The sequence below is a fragment of the Ranitomeya variabilis genome, chromosome 4, assembly GCF_051348905.1.
Source record: "Ranitomeya variabilis isolate aRanVar5 chromosome 4, aRanVar5.hap1, whole genome shotgun sequence".
Taxonomy (NCBI): Eukaryota; Metazoa; Chordata; class Amphibia; order Anura; family Dendrobatidae; genus Ranitomeya; species Ranitomeya variabilis.
In genome coordinates this window covers 110,144,461-110,170,474 of record NC_135235.1, presented here as the reverse complement: position 1 = coordinate 110,170,474, position 26,014 = coordinate 110,144,461, and the positions used below count along the sequence as shown (strand labels likewise).

Here is a 26,014-nt window from a genome sequence, read left to right as displayed (position 1 = left end):
TGAGGTGGCATCTAGAAGAACTCCCAGAAACACCTTCCGAGATTCGGGCTTTATGTGTGATTTCTCCTGGTTTACAACCCAACCTAGATATTCTAGGACTGAGATGGCTCGATCCCTGTGTAGGATTAAGGTGTTTTTTGTTCTGGCTACCAGCAGAAAATCGTCCAAATAAGGAATTATTGTAATTCCTTCGTTTCTTAAATATGCCACCACCTCTGCTACCAGTTTTGTAAATATCCTTGGTGCTGAGGCCAGGCCGAACGGGAGACACTGAAATTGTAGGTGGCAGGTTTGGTCCGGAATCTTTACAGAAAACCTCAGAAGCTCCTGAGATGTTACATGGATTGGAACCTGATGATAAGCGCTTTTTAGGTCGAGCGTACACATTACCGCATCTTTGTCTATGAGGTGGACAGTTGTTTTTATTGATTCCATTCTGAATCTTTTGTATCTTACATAGGCGTTCAAGGGTTTTAGGTTTATTATTGTGCGAGTTTTTCCCGATGGCTTTGGAATTGAAAATAGTGAAGAGTAGTGACCTCTGGCTATTTCTGTTTTGTGAACCCGCACTATAACCTGAGACCTGAACAGCTTGTGAAGGTCCGAGAACATTGGTGAATCTTTTGCCACGCTGGTGGGTGGTATACACCTCTGTGGTGCTGGGGATACTAGCTCTATTTTGTATCCTTCTGAAATTATTTTGAGGACATATGCATTTCTTGTAATTTTTTTCCAGTTGTTCAGGAAAAAACTGAGTCTGCCCCCTATACCTATGGCGTCATGGTCTCCTAGATCTAGGGCTTGATCCAAATAGGGTATTTCTTCCCTTTCGGTTCTGAGAGTATGCTCCTCTATAGGTACCTCTGTTGGATCTCCATTGTTCTCTATAGTCCGGCTGTTTGCCTCTATAGGAACTTCGAGGTGGGGGTCTTTTCCGAAATGGCTGAAGCTTTTTTGGTTTCTCCTCCGGAAACCCTTTTTTATTGTCTGAAGCAGACTCTAGAATGTCATCTAAAGCCTGTCCAAATACTTTGGAACCTGAAAAGGGGATAGCACATAATTTATTTTTAGATGCATTATCTCCTGACCATGATTTAAGCCATATAGCTCTACGAGTCGCATTGGATAAGGAGCTATTCCTGGCCGCAAATCTGACGGATTCTGCTGACGTGTCAGCCATAAAGGCTGTGGCAGACTTTATGATGGGTAAGGAGGAAATTATATCGGCCCGTGGGGTTTTATTCACCAAATGTTCCTCTAACTGCCCCATCCACAAATACATTGATCTAGCTACTGACGTGGCTGCAATGTTAGCCTTTATCAGTGCTGCCGATGCTTCCCAGGAACGGCGCAACAGAATATCTGCTTTGCGATCCATAGCGTCTCTGAGGCTAGATGAGTCCTCAAAAGGAATAGCCGTTTTTTTAGTAACCTTGGCTATGGGTACGTCGACCTTTGGAATTTCCTCCCAAGACTTGATATCCTCTGGATCGAATGGTAGACGACTTTTAAATTCCCGAGACACTATCAGTCTACGTTCAGCATCCTTCCATTCTTGTAATATCATCTGCTTTAGGTGATCGCTTACAGGGAATACCGTCTGTTTTTGTGACGTAAGCCCTCCAAACATTAAATCTTGTCTGGACTTAGGCCGCGGTTCTTCTTTCATCTGCATCGTATTCCTCACTGCTTGCACTAAATCTTCTGTTTCTTCTACGGGAAATAGAAACTTCCTTCCTTGGTCCTGTTCCTCCAATGGTAATTCTCCTTCTTCTTGGTCCGAACTTCTCCCGTCTGATTCTTCCTTAGATGACGCCTCCACATCCTCCTGGTCCAGGTCCATCCGTGGTCTCTTGCGACCTCGACCTGGGCTGGAGGGGTACCGTTGTGTCATGGTAGCTAATGAATTCTGTACTTCTTCCCGAATTAAGGATCTCATTTCGGATAATAACGACGGTTGCTCTTCTCTTACAACTCTAGAAATGCAGGCCCCGCACAACTCCTTTTTATGCGCTTCTGGTAACTTTGCATTACATATGGAGCATCGTCTGGACTTTGTCAGTGCCTTGCCTGACTTTTTTGCCACTGGCAGGGATGTCTGTTGAGCCTCCTTATCCTAAGTATAAGAGTGAGTATATCTTAGTGACTTAGGAATAAGTGAGAAAGGTAATATGCGCTATGCGCACTTACCCCAGTCTCTTCACTCCTGGGATCCATATCCTCTGTTTAAATATAAATATATATATACCATAAATAGCACATCCCCTGCCAGATATACATATAGGGATTTAGCAGCCTTGCTGCACTTACCCCTTGTCTCTGGCATTGCAGACCTCCTTTTCTGGCTCGTTTGAATGTGCGTCCCGGTTCACTGTAGCGCTTGCCGAGTAGAACGCTTGGACGCTCATTTTCAAAACCGGCGCCTTTTTATAGACGCTTCCGCGTTCCACACTGTGGAACGCAAGTTCTGTCACCGCCTTCGCCGGAAATGACGCCGCTGACGTCACCGGAAGTGACAATACACACTTACTTCCGCGTTCCACGCAGTGGAACGCACGCTGAGCCGGGAGGTTCTGCCGTCCATGCATGATCACCTGAGGTCATGTGGACCTATGCGCCTTTTCCCTTACTGGCGCCGGCGCCTCTTGTTCCTCCTGGCGCCCGAGCCGAGAGCCTCCCCCTGGGAGGAAGCGGCTCACCCAGGAGCGCGTCCGCTCGACTGGTCTCTGGGCACAGGGACTCCCACCCGGGAAGTATGTGCCCTGGGCTATCGACGAGGGGGAAGGATATTGGACCAGCCGCACGATCCCCCTGAGCCCTCCGGTCCGGTAAGCTTGCTTCTCTCGCGTGTCCCTCCATGCAGGGACAGGAAAAACACTAAAGGAAAGGGGGCGGAGTGGGACCTTTTAACCTCTCGTGTTGTTTCCTGTCCCTGCAAGGAGGAGGAGGACGTCCTCCAGAGTGCTGTCAGGGGGACGTCCTGGAAAAAAAGGGTTTTGTAAATTTTGTTGGGAGAAAAAAAATAAATAAATAAAAAAAAAAAAAAAAAAAATCGGTGGTCAACTTTTAATCCTTATGACTTCCTAACAAAAAAAAAAATTATGTTTCCAAAATTGCAATGATGTTAAGTAGACATGTGGGAAATGTTATTGTTTTGTGCAATAGGACTCTGATTTAAGGGTACAAAAATGAAGTTTGAAAATTGCAACATTTTCATTCTTTTCTTATATAAACGCAAGTCTTGTTGATGAAATTTTACCACTAACATGAAGTACAATATGTCACAAAAAAACTCTCAGAATCAGTGGGATACGTTGAAGCGTTCCAGAGTTATAACCTCATAAAGTGACTGGTCAAAGTTGTAAAAATTGGCTTGTCATTAAGATCAAAATTGGCTCTGTCACTAAGGGTACTGTTACACAAAACGATTTACCAACGATCACGACCAGCGATACGACCTGGCCGTGATCGTTGGTAAGTCGTTGTGTGGTCGCTGGGGAGCAGGGCCGCGCTTAGTAACCCGATGTTTACCCTGGTTACCACCATAAACGTAAAATAAAAAAAACACATACTCACATTCCGGTGCCTGCGTCCGCTTCCCTGCACTCCTCCTGCATCCTGTGTAAGCGCCGGCCAAAGCAGAGCGGTGACGTCACCGCTGTGCTCTGCTTTCACTTTACGGCCGGCGCTCACAGCCAGGACGGCCAGGGACCTGATGGACACCAGAATGTAAGTATGTACTGTTTTTTTTTTTTTACATTTACGATGGTAACCATCGGGTTACTAAGCGCGGCCCTGCGCTTAGTAACCTAATGTTTACCCTGGTTACAAGCGAACGCATCGCTGCATCGGTGTCACACACACCGATGCAGCGATGACAGCGGGAGATCCAGCGACGAAATAAGGTTTCAAACGATCTGCTACGACGTACGATTCTCAGCGGGGTCCCTGATCGCTGCTGCGTGTCAGACACAGCGATATCGTATGGATATCGCTGGAACGTCACGGATCGTGGAAGCATGAAAGACCATTTTCTGAAAGACAAGCAAAACACTGGGAAATTATCCACGATCAACTCCGTTAAAAGGGTGGTCTGAAACATTTATATTAATCCTAGATATCTGTATTCCATATCATCTAATCTCTTCGTTGAATATTATTCTATAATTAAGAATGCCCTATTGTTCCCTTACAACATTTTTTACATATTCCTATTTGATGACGCTTCATTTGAGAGCCTTCAGTGAATGCTGGGATACGCAAACTAAGCATCATTAGGTGCTGGGCAAGACCTGCTCTATTGAGCATGTGCCTGTTAATTCTGACGTATGCTCAGTAGGATCTTGTCAGTGTGCAATAATCTTCAGCGCACAGTGCCAGTTCGCTCCCTCACCGACTGATAAAAAGTGACGAGCCAGAAGAGAGCGCACTATAAGGAGAAAACCTCGTCAGATACAGAGACCAACCAGAAAATTTCCAACCAGTGCACCTCTCTGAAGCAAAAAAATATAAATAAAACCACACACACACACACACACACACACACACACACACACACACACACACACACCTCTTAACTCTATATTAACATAGCCTAAAGACGCCTGAAGGTCGGTGTTGAGCATCCTTCAGAGGTCTTCTTGCAAAATGGGGAGGGAAGGAAAAATACACCACTTTTACCTCCTATTAAAGAGGAACTTCCAGCAAAATTGTTATCCGCAATCAGATTATGATCATTATATGGCAATGTGCTTACAATTGCTAATTTTGCCTTTATACCCAGTTATTGCTTCTATTTCCCATTAGGTCTAGGACATCACATGATCAAAGCGGACTAGCTGAATCCTAAGCACCATGTAGAAACAGGAGGTCTCTTTCCCCTGCATGAGTCATCACTGCAGAAGTCACTGGCAGGGGGAGGAGCAGAGCAGCTGGGTCAGGAGTTGGAGAGGGGGATGACTTGGTAATTTTGTAAACGATGACAAAATTGTGCAATTGTAAGTACACAGTGCCATATAATGGGATGACTGAAATACATTAAAGAGGTTGTCCACTATGTTATCATTGGTGACCTGTCCATAGGATAGGTCATCAATGTCTGAGGGTCAGGCACTCTGCACCCCCGCCGATCAGCTGTAATCGGTGTCGGAGCTGCTCAGTCTTCTTGTAGTGGCCGCGCACTATTGCACATCCGCCTCCTATTCAAAATCAATAGGAGGTGGATGTGCAGTACCCTGCCGTGGCCACTACATGAAGACTGAGCAGCTCTGCTGCTGAAATACGTAGGCTACTTACCGGTAGCAGTGTTTTTTCAGGAGCCCATGACAGCACAACGAAAGAGGGGATCCGCCCTTCAGGGACAGGAAACCTACAGACATAAAAGGGCGGTACTTCTTCTCTCCCGCATCAGTTGGTTCCAGAGCATGAGAGGACCCCCTTGGTTAGTAACACAGATACAGCATAAACTTTGGTACAATTCATCATGTGAGTGAACGTAGAATTTTAAAGGAAAAACGAAAGTGTTGAGCCATCTGAGAAAGAATAGGGCAGGGAATATAAGGGTGCTGTCATGGGCTCCTGAAAAAAACACTGCTACCGGTAAGTAGCCTATGTATTTATTCAGTCGCCATGACAGCACAACGAGAGACTTTCAGAGAAGGAAGAATTAGGGAGAGATAACAGCCTCAAGTACCCTTCTCCCAAACGTGAGGTCGGAGGAACTACCCAAATCTAGTCTATAGTGTCTAAGGAAAGTAGATGGAGAAGACCATGTGGCCGCCTTACATATGTCTTCAATCGACACCTCTGACCTCTCCGCCCAGGACGTTGCCACGGCTCGAGTGGAGCTTTTATACCTTCTGGGATCTCCATGCCACCTGCTGTATAAGCGAGAGAGATCGCCTCCCTGATCCATCTGGCTAGTGTGTTTTTAGATACTTTAAGACCCTTTCCAAGTCCCTGGAAAGATATAAATAAGGAGTTATCTTTTTTCCAGGTATTTGTAACTGAAATATATTTAAGGAGACATCTTCTCACATCTAAGGAATGAAACTTATGTTCCATATCATTAGTGGGATTAGAACAAAATGAAGGTAGGACCAACTCTTGTAACCTATGAAATTTTGAGGCAACTTTTGGAAGATAAAGGGGATCAGGTTTCATAATAACTCTATCCTCCCTAAACTGCATGTATGGTGGTTGTCTAGATAATGCTTGTAGATCACTAACCCTTCTTGCAGACGTGAGTGCAACTAAGAGGGCTGTTTTAATAGACAGGATTTTTATCGGGATAGTATCAATAGGTTCAAATGGGGCTTGCGTTAAAGCTGAGTGTACAAGATTTAGGTCCCGTGGAACTATCTTTTGTTTAACGACTGGTCTGGATCTAGTAACTGCCTTGAAGAAACTGGATATCCAGTAATTGCTGGCTAAATTAGAATTGTATAGCGCCCCCAGAGCCGACACTTGAACTCAGAGTGCTGTTGGCTAAGCCCATTTCTAGACCTTTTTGTAAAAATTCTAGAATTTGATTAATACAAGGTTTCTGGTCAATTTGTGCTCCTGAAATTGATAAGAATTTTTTCCAAACCCTGACATAGATGTTTGTCGTAGAGGTTTTCCTACTTTTTAGAAGTGTATTTACAAGATGACTAGAGAACCCCTTCCCCCTTAGTAATGACCTCTCAAATTCCACGCTGCTAGGTGTAAATTGGCTACTCGTGGATGGAAGATTGGGCCCTGGGAGAGGAGGTTTGGTAATTCTGGAAGAATCCGTGGTTGAGTGATAGACATCTTCCTTAGGCTACGTTCACATTTGCGGTGTGCGCCGCAGCGTCGCCGCCGCAACGCACAGCGCAAATGTGAACACATGCACAACGCTGCTTTTTGCGCCGCATGCGTCCTTTTTTCCATTGATTTTGGACGCAGCAAAAATGCAACTTGCTGCGTCCTCTGCGCCCCGACGCGGGCGCCGCAGGGACGCATGCGGCGCAAAAAGCAAGTGCACCGCATGTCCATGCGCCCCCATGTTAAATATAGGGGCGCATGATGCATGCGGCGCCGCTGCGGTGCCCGACGCTGCGGCGCTAGCCGCGAATGTGAACGTAGCCTTAGCCAAGGAAACCACGATCTCCTGGGCCAGAACGGGGTAATCAGGATTACCCGGGCCCTGTCTTCGCATATCTTCCTCAGAACTATTGGAATTAAGTTTAGAGGGGGAAAAGCATATGCGAGACTGAAGTGCCATGATATTAGAAGAGCGTCCACTGCATACGGGTTGTCTCTTGGATTTAAGGAGCAGAATTGGTGTAGTTTTTTGTTTTCTCGGTTGGCAAAAAGATCTATTTCTGGACATCCCCATAATTGCACGATCTGTTTGAAGATGGTCAGATTTAGTGACCAATCCCCCTGTCTGAGTTTGTTGCGGCTTAGATAGTCGGCCATGGTATTGAGCTTTCCCTTTATGTGAAGAGCCGTGAGAGAAAGTAGGTGATTCTCGGCCATCTGAAAAATACGATCCGCGACCTCCATTAATGAACTGGACCGCGTACCTCCTTGATGATTAATGTAGGCTACGGTTACCTGGTTGTCTGAGAAAAGCCTGATGTGTCGACCCTGTAGGGGTATAAGAAAACTATTTAAAGTGCGTTCTACCGCTAACAATTCTTTTAGATTGGAAGATGAGTCTTGTTCCGACTGGGACCATAGTCCCTGGACCCAATTATTTCCCAAGTGTGCCCCCCCATCCTTTGGGGCTAGCATCTGTAGTTATTATCCTAGTTACATGATTTGTCCAGGGAACCCCTCTATGTAAGTTTGGAACGTGTGTCCACCAATTTAGTGAATGGGTAGATTCAATAGATAGTGAAAACTTGCTGTCAAGATGAGCTCCTAGCCAACGAGAGTTATGTAGGACATCCCACTATAGTGTTCTGGTGTGATATTGAGCCCAGAGAACCGCCGGAATACAAGATGTAAGTGAACCCAGGAGTGACATTGCAACTCTTACAGAGACTAAAGGATTGTTAATCATCCTGGTGGCTAGCTGTTTTATACTATCCACTTTTGAATCTGGCAGGCTACATTCCTGCCGACTAGAGTCTATGACCAGACCCAGAAATTCCTGTGTTTTTAAGGGCTGTAAACGAGATTTTTTGAGGTTAATAATCCATCCTAACCTGTGCAACGCCGCTATCACCTTCTTTAATTGGTCTTTACAATGTGATTCTGAATGTCCCACAATCAATAAATCATCTAGGTAGGGAATTATTAATATGTTCTGCTCGTGAAGGTGCGCCATAACTTCTACCATGATTTTTGTAAATACACGGGGTGCGACCGCGACTCCAAAGGGAAGTGCTCGATATTGAAAGTGCTCTACTGTGCCAGTAAGTGACGTGTATTGGGACATGATAATAGGCGTCTTTAAGGTCTAGGACAACCATGAAGCAATTGTTAAAGAGAAGCTTTATTGCCGTCTTTACAGACTCCATTTTGAAGGATGGAACCAACAAAAAATTGTTCAGGCCTTTTAAGTTGATAATGGTGCGAATTGATCCGTCAGGTTTTCTGACCAGAAACAAAGGGGAATAGAACCCTTTACCTCTTTCTTCCGCAGGCACCTTGATCAAAACCCTTTTTTGTTGAAGTTCCTGAACTTCCGATTCCAGTGCCAATTGTTCTGCAGAGGAAGAACGGATGGGTGTCAATTTAAATTTGTCTTGAGGAACATGATGGAATTCGAATCTCAGACCTGCTTCAATAATGCTTAGAATCCAAGGGCTATTGGTGATTTGTATCCAGGCTGGGTAGAAGGCTAAAAGCCTACCCCCCACCTGGTCCGCCAGTCATTGTGGTTTTTTAAAGTCCCGAGAGGAATTAAACATATATCCTCTACCTCTTCTCCTATTGCTGTCATATCTAGTAGATTCTCTGTTTGAATCTCTGTTTGACCTTCTGCGGTTAGACCATCCTCTGTTATAGTCCCGTCTATAAAAGGGTCTTCTTAAGAAAGGAAATCGTTTTTTATTATCTCCTGCCTTTTCTAAAAGTTCATCCAGAACTGGTCCAAACAAATGAGATCCTTCACAGGGAATGCCACACAACTTTGACCTGGCCTGTAAGTCTCCTGGCCAACATTTTATGCACAGCGCTCTCCGGGCTGCGTTGGACAAGGCTGAAGATCTGGCGGCCAGTTTAACAGAATCCGCCGATGCATCCGAAAGGAAAGCTGCTGCATCCAGAATTATAGGCATGGAAGACAAGATCTCATTTCTGGGAACCTTATCTTTGATCTGATCTTCTAGGTGGCCCAGCCACACCATCAACGACCGAGCTGTGCAAGTGGCTGCAATTGCTGGTCTTGGGGAACCTGCTGATGTTTCCCAAGCACCTTTAAGGAAAACGTCAGCTTTCCTATCCAGTGGGTTCCTCAGATTTCCTAAATCCTCAAATGGAAGAGAGGTTTTTTTGCACGCCTTGGCCACTGCCGCATTCAGTTTCGGAACATTGTCCCATGAGGATGATGCTTGCTCCTCGAAAGGATATCTCCTTTTGAACGCTGGAGGAAGCGACCCCTTCCTTTCGGGTTTCTTCCATTTCCTTGAAATCAGTGACTATCTTATCCACTACTGGAAAAGATCTTCAGGATTTCCGATCTAGACCCTTGAACATTATGTCCTGAATGGAACATTCTGACTGGGTCTCCTCAATCCCCATTGTGTTATTGACCGCTTTGACCAGGTGGTTAATCCTATCGAGCGACAGACAGGCCCGGCTAGACTCCATGTCCTCTGACGAGGAAGACGACGGGAGGGAATCTGAGCTCCGTTCACCCGAGTCCGAATCTATAACAGACTGGGGATGCAACCTCCTTCCTCTTTTTGGCATCCATTTTATGCGACCTGGACCTCATGGAACCTCTGACTTCTTGCCTAACCATCTCCCTTAGCGTAGAAGTAAGGTCAGGAGCCTCCTCCTCAATTAGGTGTTTTATGCAGGATCTACACAATCTCTTTTTATGCCCATCTGGAAGTGGCTCTGCGCATTCGGCACACTCCCTATGTTTGGCCTTTGCAACATTTCCTCCCCTAGTAAGGAGAGAGGGAATATAAGGAGGGACAGTAATCAGTAAGCGAACTTTCACGTAGATCACTTACCCATCCCTGCAGCAAAACGGTACCGTAGTCGGGGGGTCCTTCCTAGCCGGTGATTCTTTGCGGCTTGAGGACTTATTCGGTTTTGATTTCTGAGCCCCTTTAGCTCCACCAGCGCGACTACTGCCACTAGAATGCCGCTGGGAGGTCACCTGAGGCTCTTCCGACTCCTGCAGATGCTGCTGCTGTCTGTCCAGCTGCGGTGTTCCTTCTGGCGATTCCATCATGAGAATGGATCAGGAACACCTTTGCAGCCCTCACACATTGCTTAAATCATGCCTCCAAGGTACCGCCCCTGGATGGGGGACAGCAGGATCTCCAGGTGGTGTGTCCGTACCAAGTCTCCTGATAGGGTATGCCAGGTCAGGCCGCGCCTCCGTTGTCGACCAGGAAGGAATCCGCCTCCCCCCTGGGACCAAGCCCGGCTCAGATGCTGGAGCACCGCCATCGGCTGGGACGGCGCTACTGCGCATGCCCCGCCGCGTCATCAGGTACGCGCCCACATCGGAAGTCAGCCCACACTTATTACAGGCTGCTTCTCCCTGCTGTCACCTACACTAGGCAGTTCCCCTGCCGTGTGGTGCTTCCAACATCCTGATCAGGCCGAGGTAGGGGACCCCCGCTACCTGCACCAGCCTGTCAGGCATGGGACAACTTCTTATCTTCGACCTTCTTCTTAAGGCCTGCCTGAAGAGGTTCCGCTGTCAGGGACAGGAAACCAACTGATGCGGGAGAGAGGTACCGCCCTTTTATGTCTGTAGTTTTCCTGTCCCTGAAGAGCAGATCCCCGCTCTCGTTGTGCTGTCATGGCGACTGAATAAATTAAGCATTTCTGTCCGGTGGCTACCGCCAACAGCGAAAGCAGCTGGGAGTCAGACCTGGACCGATCAGACATTGATGACCTATCCTAAGGACAGGTCATCAAGGCTAAAATGACAAATTCTTTAAGAGAATAAAAATTTTGATGGAAGTGCCTCTTCAAACAAGAAGAGACCCAAACAGCACATAAATGGCTTTCAATTTATTTCCCCCACAGACCCATTCACTTGAGTGGGCAAGTTTACACTGCAAACGGGATCAATAAAAAGATGTATTTTTATGAGAATTGGACAAAAAAAAAAAAATATATATATACACTTTATATAAAGAATGGGTGACCTCTATTCATATCATGCACAGATCCCTGAGCAATGAAGGACACAAACAGCTCATGTAATGCTTCAGTGCATCTGTGGAGGAGCTGCAGGGCAGTGATCATTTCCCAATTACAGCTCTGCCTCAGCCCTTCATAACATCACCCAATACCTCAAGCATATCCTCACATGAAACATTAGGATTAAGTGAAATACTAACAAGCAAGCTAATCCAATGTTGTAGTGTGGCTGGGAACACATGTATAACCGAACTACCATAGGAAAAGTTTGGCAGACAGGAAACAATTACTGCTGTCTGGCTCCAGAAAACAAATGGCTACTTGTGGAGCAAGCAAGGATCCATGATGAGGAGAACAAGGCATGAGTAGACCGTTACCTTACAACTGACCTGTACTCCAGGCTTCTGTGGAACTCAGGATCCTCCAGGAACCACAACTCCCACAAGTCAAACAGTTAACTCTACACTCATACGTGTCACAGCTCCAGAGAAATCCATGGAGATGGATGGACACAAAAAGGACAAGTATCTGGACCCCTGCAAAATCTATCAGAACCGGAATGACGACAAAGCAGTAATACACGAGAAAGGAGCTTATTACATGAAAGTGGTGGCACGTTTACAAGTATGTCAGATAACCATTTCGGGGCTGCAAACATTTTTGTAGAAATCCAAGACAATATGGGACTTACATGATGTGCAATGGAGACTCATTAATAAAATGACACCTGGTATCAGCAACCTGATGTCTTATTCCAGAGAAAACCATGTTTTTTTTTTTTCATAAAATGTAAATGGGCTATTAAGATCTATGGGCTGGACATAGATCTGAGTGAAAATCTGCCTCCAGGACTTATTTTAAAACAATGCATTCATAGTGTGAGACATCTAATGACTGACAGTCCGCTCTCCTGACTTACATGTCTCACACTGGTAATGCCTCCTTTCATTTATAATAATCTCTGGAGGCAGATTCTCAGGGAAAGCTATGTCCGGCTCATAGATCTTAAAGGGCACCTGTCACCTCGTTTTTTCAGTATGAGATAAAAATACTGTTAAATAGGGACTGAGCTGTGCATTACAACAGTGTATTTTGTGGACCCCGATTCCCCACCTATGCTGCCAAAATATGTTACCAAAGTAGCCGTTTTCGCCTGTCAATCAGGCTGGTCTGGTCAAAAGGGCGTGGTGTCTTCCCCCAGATCTTGCTTAGTTTTCCGTTGGTGGCGTAGTGGTGTGCGCATGCCCAAGGTCCCGAATCCACTGCACAGGTGAGTTAAAAGAGCGCGATGTGCACTATTTCATTGGTGCTCGGTGGGGGCAGCCATCTTCCTTTGGCCGCGCGTGCGCAGTAGCGGCGCTCTGCTGGCCGCGGCTTCAGGAAAATGGTCGCGGGATGCCGCGCGTGCGCAGATGGAGATTGCGGCGGCCATTTTCCTGAAGCAGAGATGCGAGCTCAGGCCCTATTTAACAGTATTTTTATCTCATACTGAAAAAACAAGGTGACAGGTGCCCTTTAATAGCTCATTTACATATTAAGAAAAATTAGAATTGTGACTGATGGCATGAAAATGATAATTACCAGTAATTGGATTTTCCAGACCCACCACAGCACCATGGAGAGGGAGGACTCATCCTCACAAGGACAGGAAACCTACAGATTTAAAAGGCCGAGCCTCTGTATGCACATCAGTGAATTACACGGTTTAGTTTAATAAACACAAATATACATTTGGCAATATAGATATACTCTTGTATATTTACCACCATTTCTCCAAATGTATACAAGTAGTCCTTTTTTGCGATACCCTGTGAGTCAAATGTGTAACACACCACCACAGAAAAAAAAGAAAGTGTAAGGAGAGAGCACAAAATAAAATGGTGCAGTTGTGGGTCTGGAAAACCCGATTAACAGCAAGTAACTATTTTTCCGTTCCCCATGACAGCACCATTTCCCTTCCACCATGACAGATTACAGAGGAATCCCTTAGGGAGGGAACACCACTTGCAGGACATTCCTCCCAGAAGAAAAGTCATTAGAGCCCAAGTCCAACCTATAGTGCCAGAGAAAAAAAAGTGATGGTGAGGACAATGTAGCTGCCCTACAAATCTGCTTGAGAGAGGCATTAGCCTGCTCTGCCCAAGATGTGGATACAGCCCTGGTGGAGTGTTCAAGAGCGTCCAGACCCCCTGACATGTATGCAAGTGAAATTCCCCTCTTGACCCATTGACCAGAGACCCTTTTGACACCACCTGGCCCCTACTGGGGCCCTGCAAGTGAACTAAAAGGGAGAAAGACTTTCTGAAACTCACCATCAATTCTATATAAATTGTAGAAAACACACCCCTAGACATTGGAAGGTGAAATTCCCTTTCTTGGGGGCTATTGCAGAATGAAGGTAGTACTAGCTCTTGGGACTATGAAATACTGAGGCACCATTGGGAAGGAAGGCTAGGGGTCAGGTCTGGTCCAAGTTTGACGTTAACTTGTAAGGCCACGTTCACATGTAAGGCCACGTTCACATGTAAGGCCACGTTCACATGTAAGGCCACGTTCACATGTAAGGCCACGTTCACATGTAAAATACTGATCAAACACAGATCAGCAGTATATTTAAGCCAAACCCAGGTGTGGGACAATCAGAAGAAAAAAGTATAGAAACATGTGCACCACTTGTGTATTTTTTACACACTCCTGGTTTTGGCTTACAAATACTGATGTAAAAAAAACTCAAAATACTCTTTTTCCTTACAGAGGCTGCAGCTCTCCAATCCTTCAGGCGAATGTAAGGGTACCGTCACACAGTACCATTTTGATCGCTACGACGGTACGATTCGTGACGTTCTAGCGATATCGTTACGATATCGCAGTGTCTGACACGCAGCAGCGATCAGGGACCCTGCTGAGAATCGTATGTCGTAGCAGATCGTATGGAACTTTCTTTCGTCGCTTGATCACCCGCTGACATCGCTGGATCGTTGTGTGTGACAGCGATCCAGCGATGTGTTCGCTTGTAACCAGGGTAAACATCGGGTAACTAAGCGCAGGGCCGCGCTTAGTAACCCGATGTTTACCGTGGTTACCAGCGTAAACGTAAAAAAAAACAAATAGTACATACTTACATTCCGGTGTCTGTCCCCGGCGTCTCAGCTTCTCTGCACTGTGTGAGCGTCTGCCAGCCGGAAAGCGAGCACAGCGGTGACGTCTGACGTCACCGCTGTGCTTTCCGGCTATGGCGCTTACACAGTGGAGAGAAGCAGAACGCCGGGGACAGACACCGGAATGTAAGTATGTACTGTTTGTTTTTTTACGTTTACGCTGGTAACCAGGGTAAACATCGGGTTACTAAGCGCGGCCCTGCGCTTAGTTACCCGATGTTTACCCTGGTTACCGGGGACTTCGGCATCGCTCCAGCGCCGTGATTGCAACGTGTGACCGCAGTCTACGACGCTGGAGCGATAATCATACGACGCTGCGACGTCACGGATCGTGCCGTCGTAGCGATTAAAATGGTACTGTGTGACGGTACCCTAAGGGCTACTTAAAAAAAAACAAACAAACAAACACAGTCTTAATGGTTAGAATCCCAATTGTGCATTCTGATAATGGTTTGAATGGGGCCCTGATCAAGGCCTCCAAGACTAGGTTGAGATCCCAAGGGGTGCTTCGTGGCTAAATCGGTATACTCAACTGATCCACTGCCATAATAAAGCGTATTATCAAAGGGTGATCTGCTATTTTACAGTTGAAGAGAACCCCCATGGCCAAAATCTGGACTTTAATAAGGTATTCAATTTAAAGACCCTCTTCTAGCCCCATTTATGGGAATTCCAGAATACCTGACCAGGAAACTGGGTAATTTCTCTATAAAAAAAAAAAAAAAGATATATATATATCTCTCTCTCTCTAATATATATATATATATATATATATATATATATATATATATATATATATATATATATATATATATATATATATATATATATATATATATATATATATATATATATATATATATATATATATATACTCACCGGCCACTTTATTAGGTACACCTGTCCAACTTCTTGTTAACACTTAATTTCTAATCAGCCAATCACATGGCGGCAACTCAGTGCATTTAGGCATGTAGACATGGTCAAGACAATCTCCTGCAGTTCAAACCGAGCATCAGTATGGGGAAGAAAGGTGATTGAGTGCCTTTGAACGTGGCATGGTTGTTGGTGCCAGAAGGGCTGGTCTGAGTATTTCAGAAACTGCTGATCTACTGGGATTTTCACGCACAACCATCTCTAGGGTTTACAGAGAATGGTCCGAAAAAGAAAAAAAATCCAGTGAGCGGCAGTTCTGTGGGCGGAAATGCCTTGTTGATGCCAGAGGTCAGAGGAGAATGGGCAGACTGGTTCGAGCTGATAGAAAGGCAACAGTGACTCAAATCGCCACCCGTTACAACCACTGAACGCACAGTGCGTCGAACTTTGAGGCAGATGGGCTACAGCAGCAGAAGACCACACCGGGTACCACTCCTTTCAGCTAAGAACAGGAAACTGAGGCTACAATTTGTACAAGCTCATCGAAATTGGACAGTAGAAGATTGGAAAAACGTTGCTTGGTCTGATGAGTCTCGATTTCTGCTGCGACATTCGGATGGTAGGGTCAGAATTTGGAGTAAACAACATGAAAGCATGGATCCATCCTGCCTTGTATGGAGCATCTTTGGGATGTGCAGCCGACAAATCTGCGGCAACTGTGTGATGCCATCATGTCAATATGGACCAAAATCTCTGAGGAATGCTTCCAGCACCTTGTTGAATCTATGCCATGAAGAATTGAGGCAGTTCTGAAGGCAAAAGGGGGTCCAACCCGTTACTAGCATGGTGTACCTAATAAAGTGGCCGGTGAGTGTATATCTCTCTGTATATGTATATATATATATATATATATATATATATATATATATATATATATATATATATATATATAGATATATCTCTATATACACTCACTGGCCACTTTATTAGGTACACCATGCTAGTAACGGGTTGGACCCCCTTTTGCCTTCAGAACTGCCTCAATTCTTCGTGGCATAGATTCAACAAGGTGCTGGAAGCATTCCTCAGAGATTTTGGTCCATATTGACATGATGGCATCACACAGTTGCCGCAGATTTGTCGGCTGCACATCCCTGATGCGAATCTCCCGTTCCACCACATCCCAAAGATTTCATGTTGTTTACGCCAAATTCTGACCCTACCATCCGAATGTCGCAGCAGAAATCGAGACTCATCAGACCAAGCAACGTTTTTCCAATCTTCTACTGTCCAATTTCGATGAGCTTGTGCAAATTGTAGCCTCAGTTTCCTGTTCTTAGCTGAAAGGAGTGGTACCCGGTGTGGTCTTCTGCTGCTGTAGCCCATCTGCCTCAAAGTTCGACGCACTGTGCGTTCAGAGATGCTCTTAGGCCTACCTTGGTTGTAACGGGTGGCGATTTGAGTCACTGTTGCCTTTCTATCAACTCGAACCAGTCTGCCCATTCTCCTCTGACCTCTGGCATCAACAAGGCATTTACGCCCACAGAACTGCCGCTCACTGGATTTTTTTTCTTTTTCGGACCATTCTCTGTAAACCCTAGAGATGGTTGTGCGTGAAAATCCCAGTAGATCAGCAGTTTCTGAAATACTCAGACCAGCCCTTTTGGCACCAACAGCCATGCCACGTTCAAAGGCACTCAAATCACCTTTCTTCCCCATACTGATGCTCGGTTTGAACTGCAGGAGATTGTCTTGACCATGTCTACATGCCTAAATGCACTGAGTTGCCGCCATGTGATTGGCTGATTAGAAATTAAGTGTTAACAAGAAGTTGGACAGGTGTACCTAATAAAGTGGCCAGTGAGTGTATATATCTCTATCTCTATCTCTATCTCTATCTCTATCTATATATCTCTCTATATATAGTAAATTTGGAATTTCCTCCAAACCAAAATAAATATTAGTAGTGATCTTCTTTCTAGAGTTCATTAGAGTAGAGAATAAAGTTTGAGAATATCTAAGGCTACTTTCACACTAGCGTCGTGCACTGCATGTCGCAATGCGACGTGCCGACGCAACGACGCTAGCGTTGAAAGCGCCGCACAACAGGGGCAGCGGCTGCAGTTTTTCAACGCATCCGCTGCCCCATTGTAAGGTCCGGGGAGGAGGGGGCGGAGTTCCGGCCGAGCATGCGCGGTCGGAAATGGCGGACCCGTCGCAGAAAAAAAAACGTTACATGTAGTTTTTTTGTGCCGACGGTCCGCCAAAACACGACGCATCCGTCGCACGACGGATGCGACGTGTGGCAATCCGTCGCTAATGCAAGTCAATGGACAAAAAACGCATCCTGCAAACACTTTTGCAGGATGTGTTTTTTCTCCAAAACGACGCATTGCGACGGGAGGCCAAACGACGCTAGTGTGAAAGTAGCCTTAGCCGCTAAAAGCTCCTGCTCAAACCCCATGCTGTCAGATGTGGGATAGGCCCCTGAGAAAGAAGATTTGGGACCTCTGGAATGAACCATGGGTCTCCACTGCCATCAAGCATAGCCACGTGAACCAAGTCCTTCTGGACCAGAAAGGCACTGTTAGTATTACCCGATAAACATGTATGTCGTTATGTCCTGAGGAAGAAGTGCGTGTTTCTGTGGTTTCTTTTCCTTCTTTAAGATTTCCCACTGAAGTTTCCAAAAGTGGAATCGGGCCCAAGTTGCCGCAAAAATACAAGACATTAAGGTTTCTAGTAAGGACATTGCTCTGCTCTACTCACGAGTGGTCACCTGGTTGTTGATTTTAAACGCGTACTTTAATTTTGCCCTTGGAAGAAAGTCTTGTAAGTTTTCCCAGAAAATCAACAAAACGTAAGAGCTAACAGAATTCTCCAACAAATAATTCCAATTATAAAATAATTTTTATTCAGATACAGAAACTTTAAGAGCAATTAAAAAATTATTTTTGGAGATGCAAGTAAACCATACAGGTGATGGAAAAACATAATGCTGGACATGAAGTTTATAAATTTGTGCCTAAAATAGGGCAATGTAAAGTATGGTACATCCTAAAGTAATCATGTAACCAGTGTAGACAAATATAAACAAAATCAAATGCAAGAGTAAAGTGCACAGTGCATAGACGGTAATATTAATTGTGCAAATATAGGGTATTTAAATATCTATGGTAATGCATAATAATAACAAAGATCACTCACTTAGGCTGCTTTCACACTAGCGTCGGTACGGGCCCGTTGCAGTGCGTTGTACCGACGCATGCTGTGAAATAAATGCCTGACGTGGGCAGCGGAAGCAGTCTTACGACGCTTCCGCTGCTTCATTGTAAGGTCCGGGGAGGAGGGAGCGGAGTTTCGGCCGCGCATGCGCGGTAGAAAATGGCGAACACGACGCGCAAAAAAAGTCACATGTAACTTTTTTTGTTCCGACGGTCCGCCAAAACACGACGGTTGCGACGTGTGGCGATACGTCACAATGCGTCGGTAATGTAAGTCTATGGGGAAAAAACGTATCCTGCAGACAACTTTGCAGGATGTTTTTTTTTCTCCTAAACGACGCATTGCGACGTCCGCCGAACAACGCTAGTGTGAAAGTAGCCATAGTATAGTAAACATAGCAACAATAGTAATGTGCACACCATAAACTCGAGGTAGCCAGGTATAGAGATGATGGTATTCAATATAGAAACCCAGAGTTGGTATAATTACCCTATATAGGAACACGTCCAGCGTACAAGTTGCTTACAAACTTGTAGACACCCCCCCCCCCCCAAACGTTATATCCTGCATGACTTATCTATTCTTCTTACAGTGTTACTCTAACTGCTTTCACCAGTGTATCAGTATCTTCAGTGGGGAAGCAAGGCTGACCCCCTCAATTGTCTGAAAAGGATGATGACTCATCTGAGTAGAACCCCCTAGCTCCTCATTTTCAATCTCATCTTACAGGCCAGAGTCCAACATGGTTTCTTTCTTTTCTGAAGATGTGCTGGGCCCCTTGAACACCTTCAATTCCTCCCCCCCCCCCAACCTCAGGGATTTCACACTTTCCATAAAGGGAAGGGGATTCCTCAGCAAGAGTTTTCAATAGAAGCTTAGCATAATCTTTTGCTGAAAGACGATGACAGTTTAGTTTTACATAGTGAGCATTCCTTATATTTTATTTGTGCCTTCCTAAGCTTGTCGTATAATACATACAAGTAAAAATACAGGCATTAGGATTGGCTGTTTATGGGAAACTCCTGGACTCACACCTCCTGACGCAAGAACTACCAAGGCCGGCAAGCAGTTTCTTCCGTAGGCTCTCCTGGCTGGTTGCGGTCATCCAATTTGGAATATTGCCACGAGGAGTTGAATTTATACTCCTCCCGATGAAATGACATCACCTGGGAAGTGATCTCTCCACTTCCGGTCCTGGCTTTCATAGTGGGCTGCAGGGAGTACAGCGCCATACAAGGCTGTGCTTCCCACTCCAGATTGCCAACAAGGATATTCCTCCTCCAGGGGAAGATACTGCACCATATCAGGCCTTGCTTCCCTCCCCAGAGATGCCGAACCAGTTTTCTGCCTCTTGAGGATAGCTTGGTATGGCGCTGTGTGTGATTCCCTACCGGAAGTGACACCCATTGCACCGAGCCCAGTTCTTCCGCTTATCATAGATCTTCTGCTGAGACTAACCACCCCAGGTAAGACTTCTCTTTTACCCCTGGCAGATGCTGGGGAATTCTATGTCTCCCTCAAGGACAGGAAACCTGTCCACTGGAGCGTAAAGAGAGGCTCCGCCTTTTAAAGCTGTAGGTTTCTTGTCCATGAGGTCAGATCCTCTCTCCAAGGTGCTGTCGTGGGGAAGTGAAAACATGGTTTTCACACCAACTTTGACCTCCAGTTGAAGATACAAATACATTGGAACTAAAAAGCGTCAGAACTGTTCTAACTCTGTTTTAGGTCGTGTTCAGGCGGTCATATCAAGAGACGGGTCAGTAATGTACACAAAATGAAGACGTCATTGGCTCAGTGTGTAACTCTACATGCTCAACCATATTGTGCAAGATCTACCTTTTATTGTATACACTGCTTTACACATTTCAACCTGGACCAATGATTGACAACTGCACATGTGCATTAGCATGTTGGCACACAGACCAAAAACAGCCTAGTCTAAGAGCTTTCAGGCCCGAGCCTGGACTATGAGGTCTGGCCTGGCTACAAGTTTCCTGACCTGAACTCAGCCTCATCTATGCCTGAGACTGTTAAGTTCAGGGCAAAAGACCCATAGCTGGTTTGGAAATTGTAGTCCATACTTAGTCCATGAATGAGATGTGTGATACCAGCTGTACAATGTACAAGTAGGAAAGAAAGGCTATAATTAATTATACCTTAGAAATAATATCTGCTTTTAAAGATTATCCAGGACTTTTATATTGATGGCCTTTAGCATTAATTCTGCCTTCCTGATTGAGCAGAACTTGTATGTGATGATGAAGAATAATGGTCACTAACAGGCTTGATCACTCTTTTCCATCATTTGCGCCGGGAGATTCGAAAGCCGCTCCGTACACAGATGGTTGGCCAATCCTACTGAAATCGGTGGGTCTAGATGACTTATCCAAAGTGTATGGTGAGGACTTATCACAATCTGAGATCCAACATACCTGCTCTATTTATGTGGAGTGATGTGCTGCTGTCAAGAGGCTCTAGTAGCATCTTTTTTCCCTTATTCAGTCACATTTGTTGGATTTAGTGGTCTATATATTGACGATGTGTTGACTTAATCTACGTTACTGTGCATGCCTGTGGAGTCTGGGTCCATTTTGGTGGAGTTGGAATAAAATAGATCTGACAACGCCTAAAATATATAATAAATTGGGTACAGTAGTAGAATACAGGAAGTGCTGTAAATGTTTTCATAATACGGTAATTTCGGAAAATTATGAAATTTCCTACAAATGTCTTCTGTTCCTGATCTAAGGATCTCTGCTTTTAGCGGCGATGAATCTGTGCTGCACTTTATGTACATGCTCAGTAGTGACCAGTGCTGGGGAATCGAAGTTGTGGAGTTGGGAATCAGGTTTGGCTTACTGACTCCTCGGACTCCCTACTGACTTCAATGTATACAAGTTTTATTCTAATTTTCCTTCAAATAAACCAGCATCTTCAAGGCTCGCTTCACATCAAATGTAAAATTGGACAAACTCTGCAAAATGCTCTTAGCGCTCCACCATGAATACTCAATGACGCACATGTTTTTGACAATGCCTCAAAATTGCAACATACTATCTACGCAACGTTCCTCAAATCTTCATTGAAATCTGCCATATGGTCCCTGACGGCAAGGGAGAGAATGAGGAGGTGCACTAGACACGCGGAGTGTGGCAGCTAGTCAGCCACCTCAGCACTGAACATCTGGAACATCACTTTCACATCCATATAAAACAAATGTCCCAGAAATCGGCAAAGAAAATATCATCAATGTAGAAAGAATTTGAAACAGAAATTGGTTATTTAACTGAACAGTTAAGGTCAATAACCAATTTCAAAATTGAAATTAGGTATTCACTTTGATTTATAGACAAGATGTAATTACGGTAACTACGATAAATATATAGAAAGCATTACTCCCTTCCACCACAGCATTTATCATACTCTGGTTGACCATTACTGGAATTACACAAGTCACGTAGTCATGGGGAGTCAGTTTTATCCCACCCCTTGTTGGTGGGGTGGGGAGGTGTTCACTGAAAACTTGGAATATGATGAAGCTTGAGTTTTGCAGATGTGCAGGTTTCAGAAAGCAGTCGTTTCTGCCAAAAATTATATAATCAAGACAAGTCAATAATTCAATGGAAAAAAAGACTCCTATAAATACACAAATAACAACCCATACCCACATTGCGTCAGGTGTCAGCTGAAGCGTGCAGTGTTCAAAGAAAAGCATTGTATAAAAGGAAAGGTATAGCAGAACATAATAGGGTTATTACTTAGAGGGGCCCCTTGTGCAATAATAATGCAAACTCTGGGAATAAGAAATAAGCAAGTGATTAAAAATAATAAATATGAAAGTCAGAATGACTTCTAATTGGCGATATGAGAGACTCCTACTGCAGAAGTCTGGGACTTTCACCGAATAAGTAAAAATCTTAAAACTGGATGTTAGCGTAAATAAAGTAGGAGCAGCAGGGAGGATGCCGGAGAAGGCTGGAAGGTGGAATGCTCTGCCACGTATATATCTATATATGCTCCCCTCCCCCACTGGGGAATGTCAGTCAGACCCCTCTCTGTAGTGCAATAGAGGAAAAAGCTCTCAGTAAGGAGACTGCAGCAGCGTCTACTGTGGCTGCTCCCGGACAGCCTCCGAAAACTAACCCTTTTCCAAATAAGTCACAGGAGGAAAATGTAATGATTACACTAGAAGTTTCTAGCAGGCGGCTGCTGTTGAAATTCCAAGGAGCAAAACATTCAGCGCCGCCAGGGGTTAAACGCTTGTCAAGCAAAAGGGAAGCCTTTTCATGCTACATGGAAGGAGAAGCAGAAAAGAGGACAACTTCTGCTCTGTACAGTAACCAAGGGCTGCAGGAGTGCAATGGCAGACCGCAGATGGGTCACTGGCATCCACCGCTGCCATAATCGGGGGCTGCTTATAGATAAAGTGGCCGAGAACGCGGGAAGGCTGGAACCCAGAGTGCACATCTGACGGGTATACAGTCCGATATATGGACCATTCTGTCAGCGCATCGGATGAGGGTCCCGGGATGGCACTAGATGGGGTGGGGGGCTGTGTTGGAGCTATATGGGGGTCCTACAGTAGGATTACACGGGGGCCTTCGGTGTTAGAACTGTATGATGGACCTCACACTGGGACTATATGAGGGTCCCACGTTCACACTAAGATGGGAAGAGGGCTTGTCCAGTGTGTGGACCCTGCTTGGATGGGGGAGACCCCTGCAGATCACTAGTTACATCTAACTGCAGTTTTAGCTACTTTTTCTTCCAAGGTTGTACAGTATATCTGGGCTGCTGCCATAAGAGTGCCCCCTAATAATACAGTGATATCATGTGGGGCCCCTGGACCACTACACCCTGTGTGCTGCGGGATCTGCACCGCTAACTGCTGTCACCTCATCTTGCAAGGAATCAGCTATTTCTCCTACAGAGCCCCACAGAGGATCCCATTAGCCCCACAGAGAATCCCATCAGCCCCACAGAGGACCCCATCAGCCCCACAGAGGACCCCATCAGCCCCACAGAGGACCCCATCAGCCCCACAGAGGACGCCATCAGCCCCACAGAGGACCCCATCAGCCCCACAGAGGACCCCATCAGCCCCACAGAGGACCCCATCAGCCCCACAGAGGACCCCATCAGCCCCACAGAGGACCCCATCAGCCCCACAGAGGACCCCATCAGCCCCACAGAGGACCCCATCAGCCCCACAGGGGATCCCATCAGCCCCACAGGGGATCCCATCAGCCCCACAGGGGATCCCATCAGCCCCACAGAGGACCCCATCAGCCCCACAGAGGACCCCATCAGCCCCACAGAGGACCCCATCAGCCCCACAGAGGACCCCATCAGCCCCACAGAGGACCCCATCAGCCCCACAGAGGACCCCATCAGCCCCACAGAGGACCCCATCAGCCCCACAGAGGACCCCATCAGCCCCACAGAGGACCCCATCAGCCCCACAGAGGACCCCATCAGCCCCACAGAGGACCCCATCAGCCCCACAGAGGACCCCATCAGCCCCACAGAGGACCCCATCAGCCCCACAGAGGACCCCATCAGCCCCACAGAGGACCCCATCAGCCCCACAGAGGACCCCATCAGCCCCACAGAGGATCCCATCAGCCCCACAGGGTTACAGGCAGCACAGCTGTTCCCCCACACGATGACCGGACTGTGCAGAAAACCAGAGGAAATGCCGCAGCAGCAGCAGCACAGGGCTGTAGTGTGAACACAGTCCAGTGAGAAGGTTCTCTCCATTACCGTGCTTACCCCAATAAAGTAACGGGCAGATGTGAGCCCGGCACTGACTGACTCCAATATGGAAACTTATTAGAAGTTTCCTCCATCTACCTGCAGAGTTGGGAGCACAAGTTGGTGTAAGTGTGACCAGTGCCCCACAGTAAGCGCGGCTGCTCTCACCTCAGTGACTGCCGCCCAGCGCCGTGTCCGAGAAGTGTCCGCTTCCTCCCGAGTGTCAGCCGCAGGCCCCGGCCCGTACTTTATAAGCTCCTGCCCCTCCACCCGCTCCGCAGCTTCTCCTGCTCCCCCTCTCTCCGTTCTAGTACGGTAGATGCTAGAGTGTATGGGCTCCTTCCAGGTGTGACGTCATTTCCGGGGGCGTGTCATATCGGGAGGGGGCGTGTTCTCCAAGGCGGCAAAGGAAAGCAGCATGACAGCTTGTGGACGCCATGGAGGTCAGTGGTTTCAGGGTGAAAAATGCTACTTGCCGCTCGCTATTCGCTATTGGGGGGAGGCCCTGTGGTGGTCGACCTACTTGTCTGTGTGGGGAGTGGCCCGTGGTGGGATTTTGGGGGGTGTTGCTGGCTATTGTGGGGGACCCCTGTGGTGTGGTTTTGGGGGGCTCCGCTGCTGCTGGCTATTGTGGGGGTTCCCTGCGGTGGGATTTTGGGGGGCTCTGCTGCTGCTGGCTATTGTGGGGGACCCCTGTGGTGGGATTTTGGGGGGCTCTGCTGCTGCTGGCTATTGTGGGGGACCCCTGTGGTGGGATTTTGGGGGGCTCTGCTGCTGGCTATTGTGGGGGATCCCTGCGGTGGGATTTTGGGGGGCTCCGCTGCTGCTGGCTATTGTGGGGGACCGCTGTGGTGTGGTTTTGGGGGGCTCCGCTGATGCTGGCTATTGTGGGGGACCCCTGTGGTGGGATTTTGGTGGGCTCCGCTGCTGTTGGCTATTGTGGGGGACCCCTGCGGTGGGATTTTGGTGGGCTCTGCTGCTGCTGGCTACTGTGGGGGACCGCTGCGGTGTGGTTTTGGGGGGCTCCGCTGCTGCTGGCTATTGGGGGACCCCTGTGGTGGGGTTTTGGTGGGCTCCGCTGCTGCTGGCTATTGTGGGGGACCCCTGTGGTGGGATTTTGGTGGGCTCCGCTGCTGCTGGCTATTGTGGGGGACCGCTGCGGTGTGGTTTTGGGGGGCTACGCTGCTGCTGGCTATTGTGGGGGACCGCTGCGGTGTGGTTTTGGGGGGCTCCGCTGCTGCTGGCTATTGTGGGGGACCGCTGCAGTTTTGGTGGGCTCCGCTGATGCTGGCTATTGTGGGGGACCCCTGCGGTGGGATTTTGGTGGGCTCTGCTGCTGTTGGCTATTGTGGGGGACTGCTGCGGTGTGGTTTTGGGGGGCTCCGCTGCTGCTGGCTATTGTGGGGGGACCCCTGTGGTGGGGTTTTGGTGGGCTCCGCTGCTGCTGGCTATTGTGGGGGATCCCTGCTGTGGGATTTTGGGGGGCTCCGCTGCTGCTGGCTATTGTGGGGGACCCCTGCAGTGGCATTTTGGGGGGCTCCACTGCTGCTGGCTATTGTGGGGGACCGCTGCGGTGTGGTTTTGGGGGGCTCCGCTGCTGCTGGCTATTGTGGGGACCCCTGTGGTGGGGTTTTGGTGGGCTCCGCTGCTGTTGGCTATTGTGGGGGACCCCTGCGGTGGGATTTTGGTGGGCT

At 46.9% G+C, this 26,014-nt stretch overlaps 1 protein-coding gene across 4 annotated transcripts in view; it reads right to left on the bottom strand.

The window, feature by feature from the left end:
* The window catches only part of P4HA1 (prolyl 4-hydroxylase subunit alpha 1), a 90,224-nt gene extending 65,580 nt beyond the window's left edge, over positions 1–24,644 (bottom strand). For all 4 annotated transcript variants that reach the window (XM_077259118.1, XM_077259119.1, XM_077259121.1 and 1 more), the window contains exon 1: positions 24,489–24,644. The gene's annotated coding sequence lies outside the window, so the exon portion shown is untranslated. The remainder of the gene's footprint in view (positions 1–24,488) is intronic.
* Positions 24,645–26,014: the final 1,370 nt, after the last annotated feature.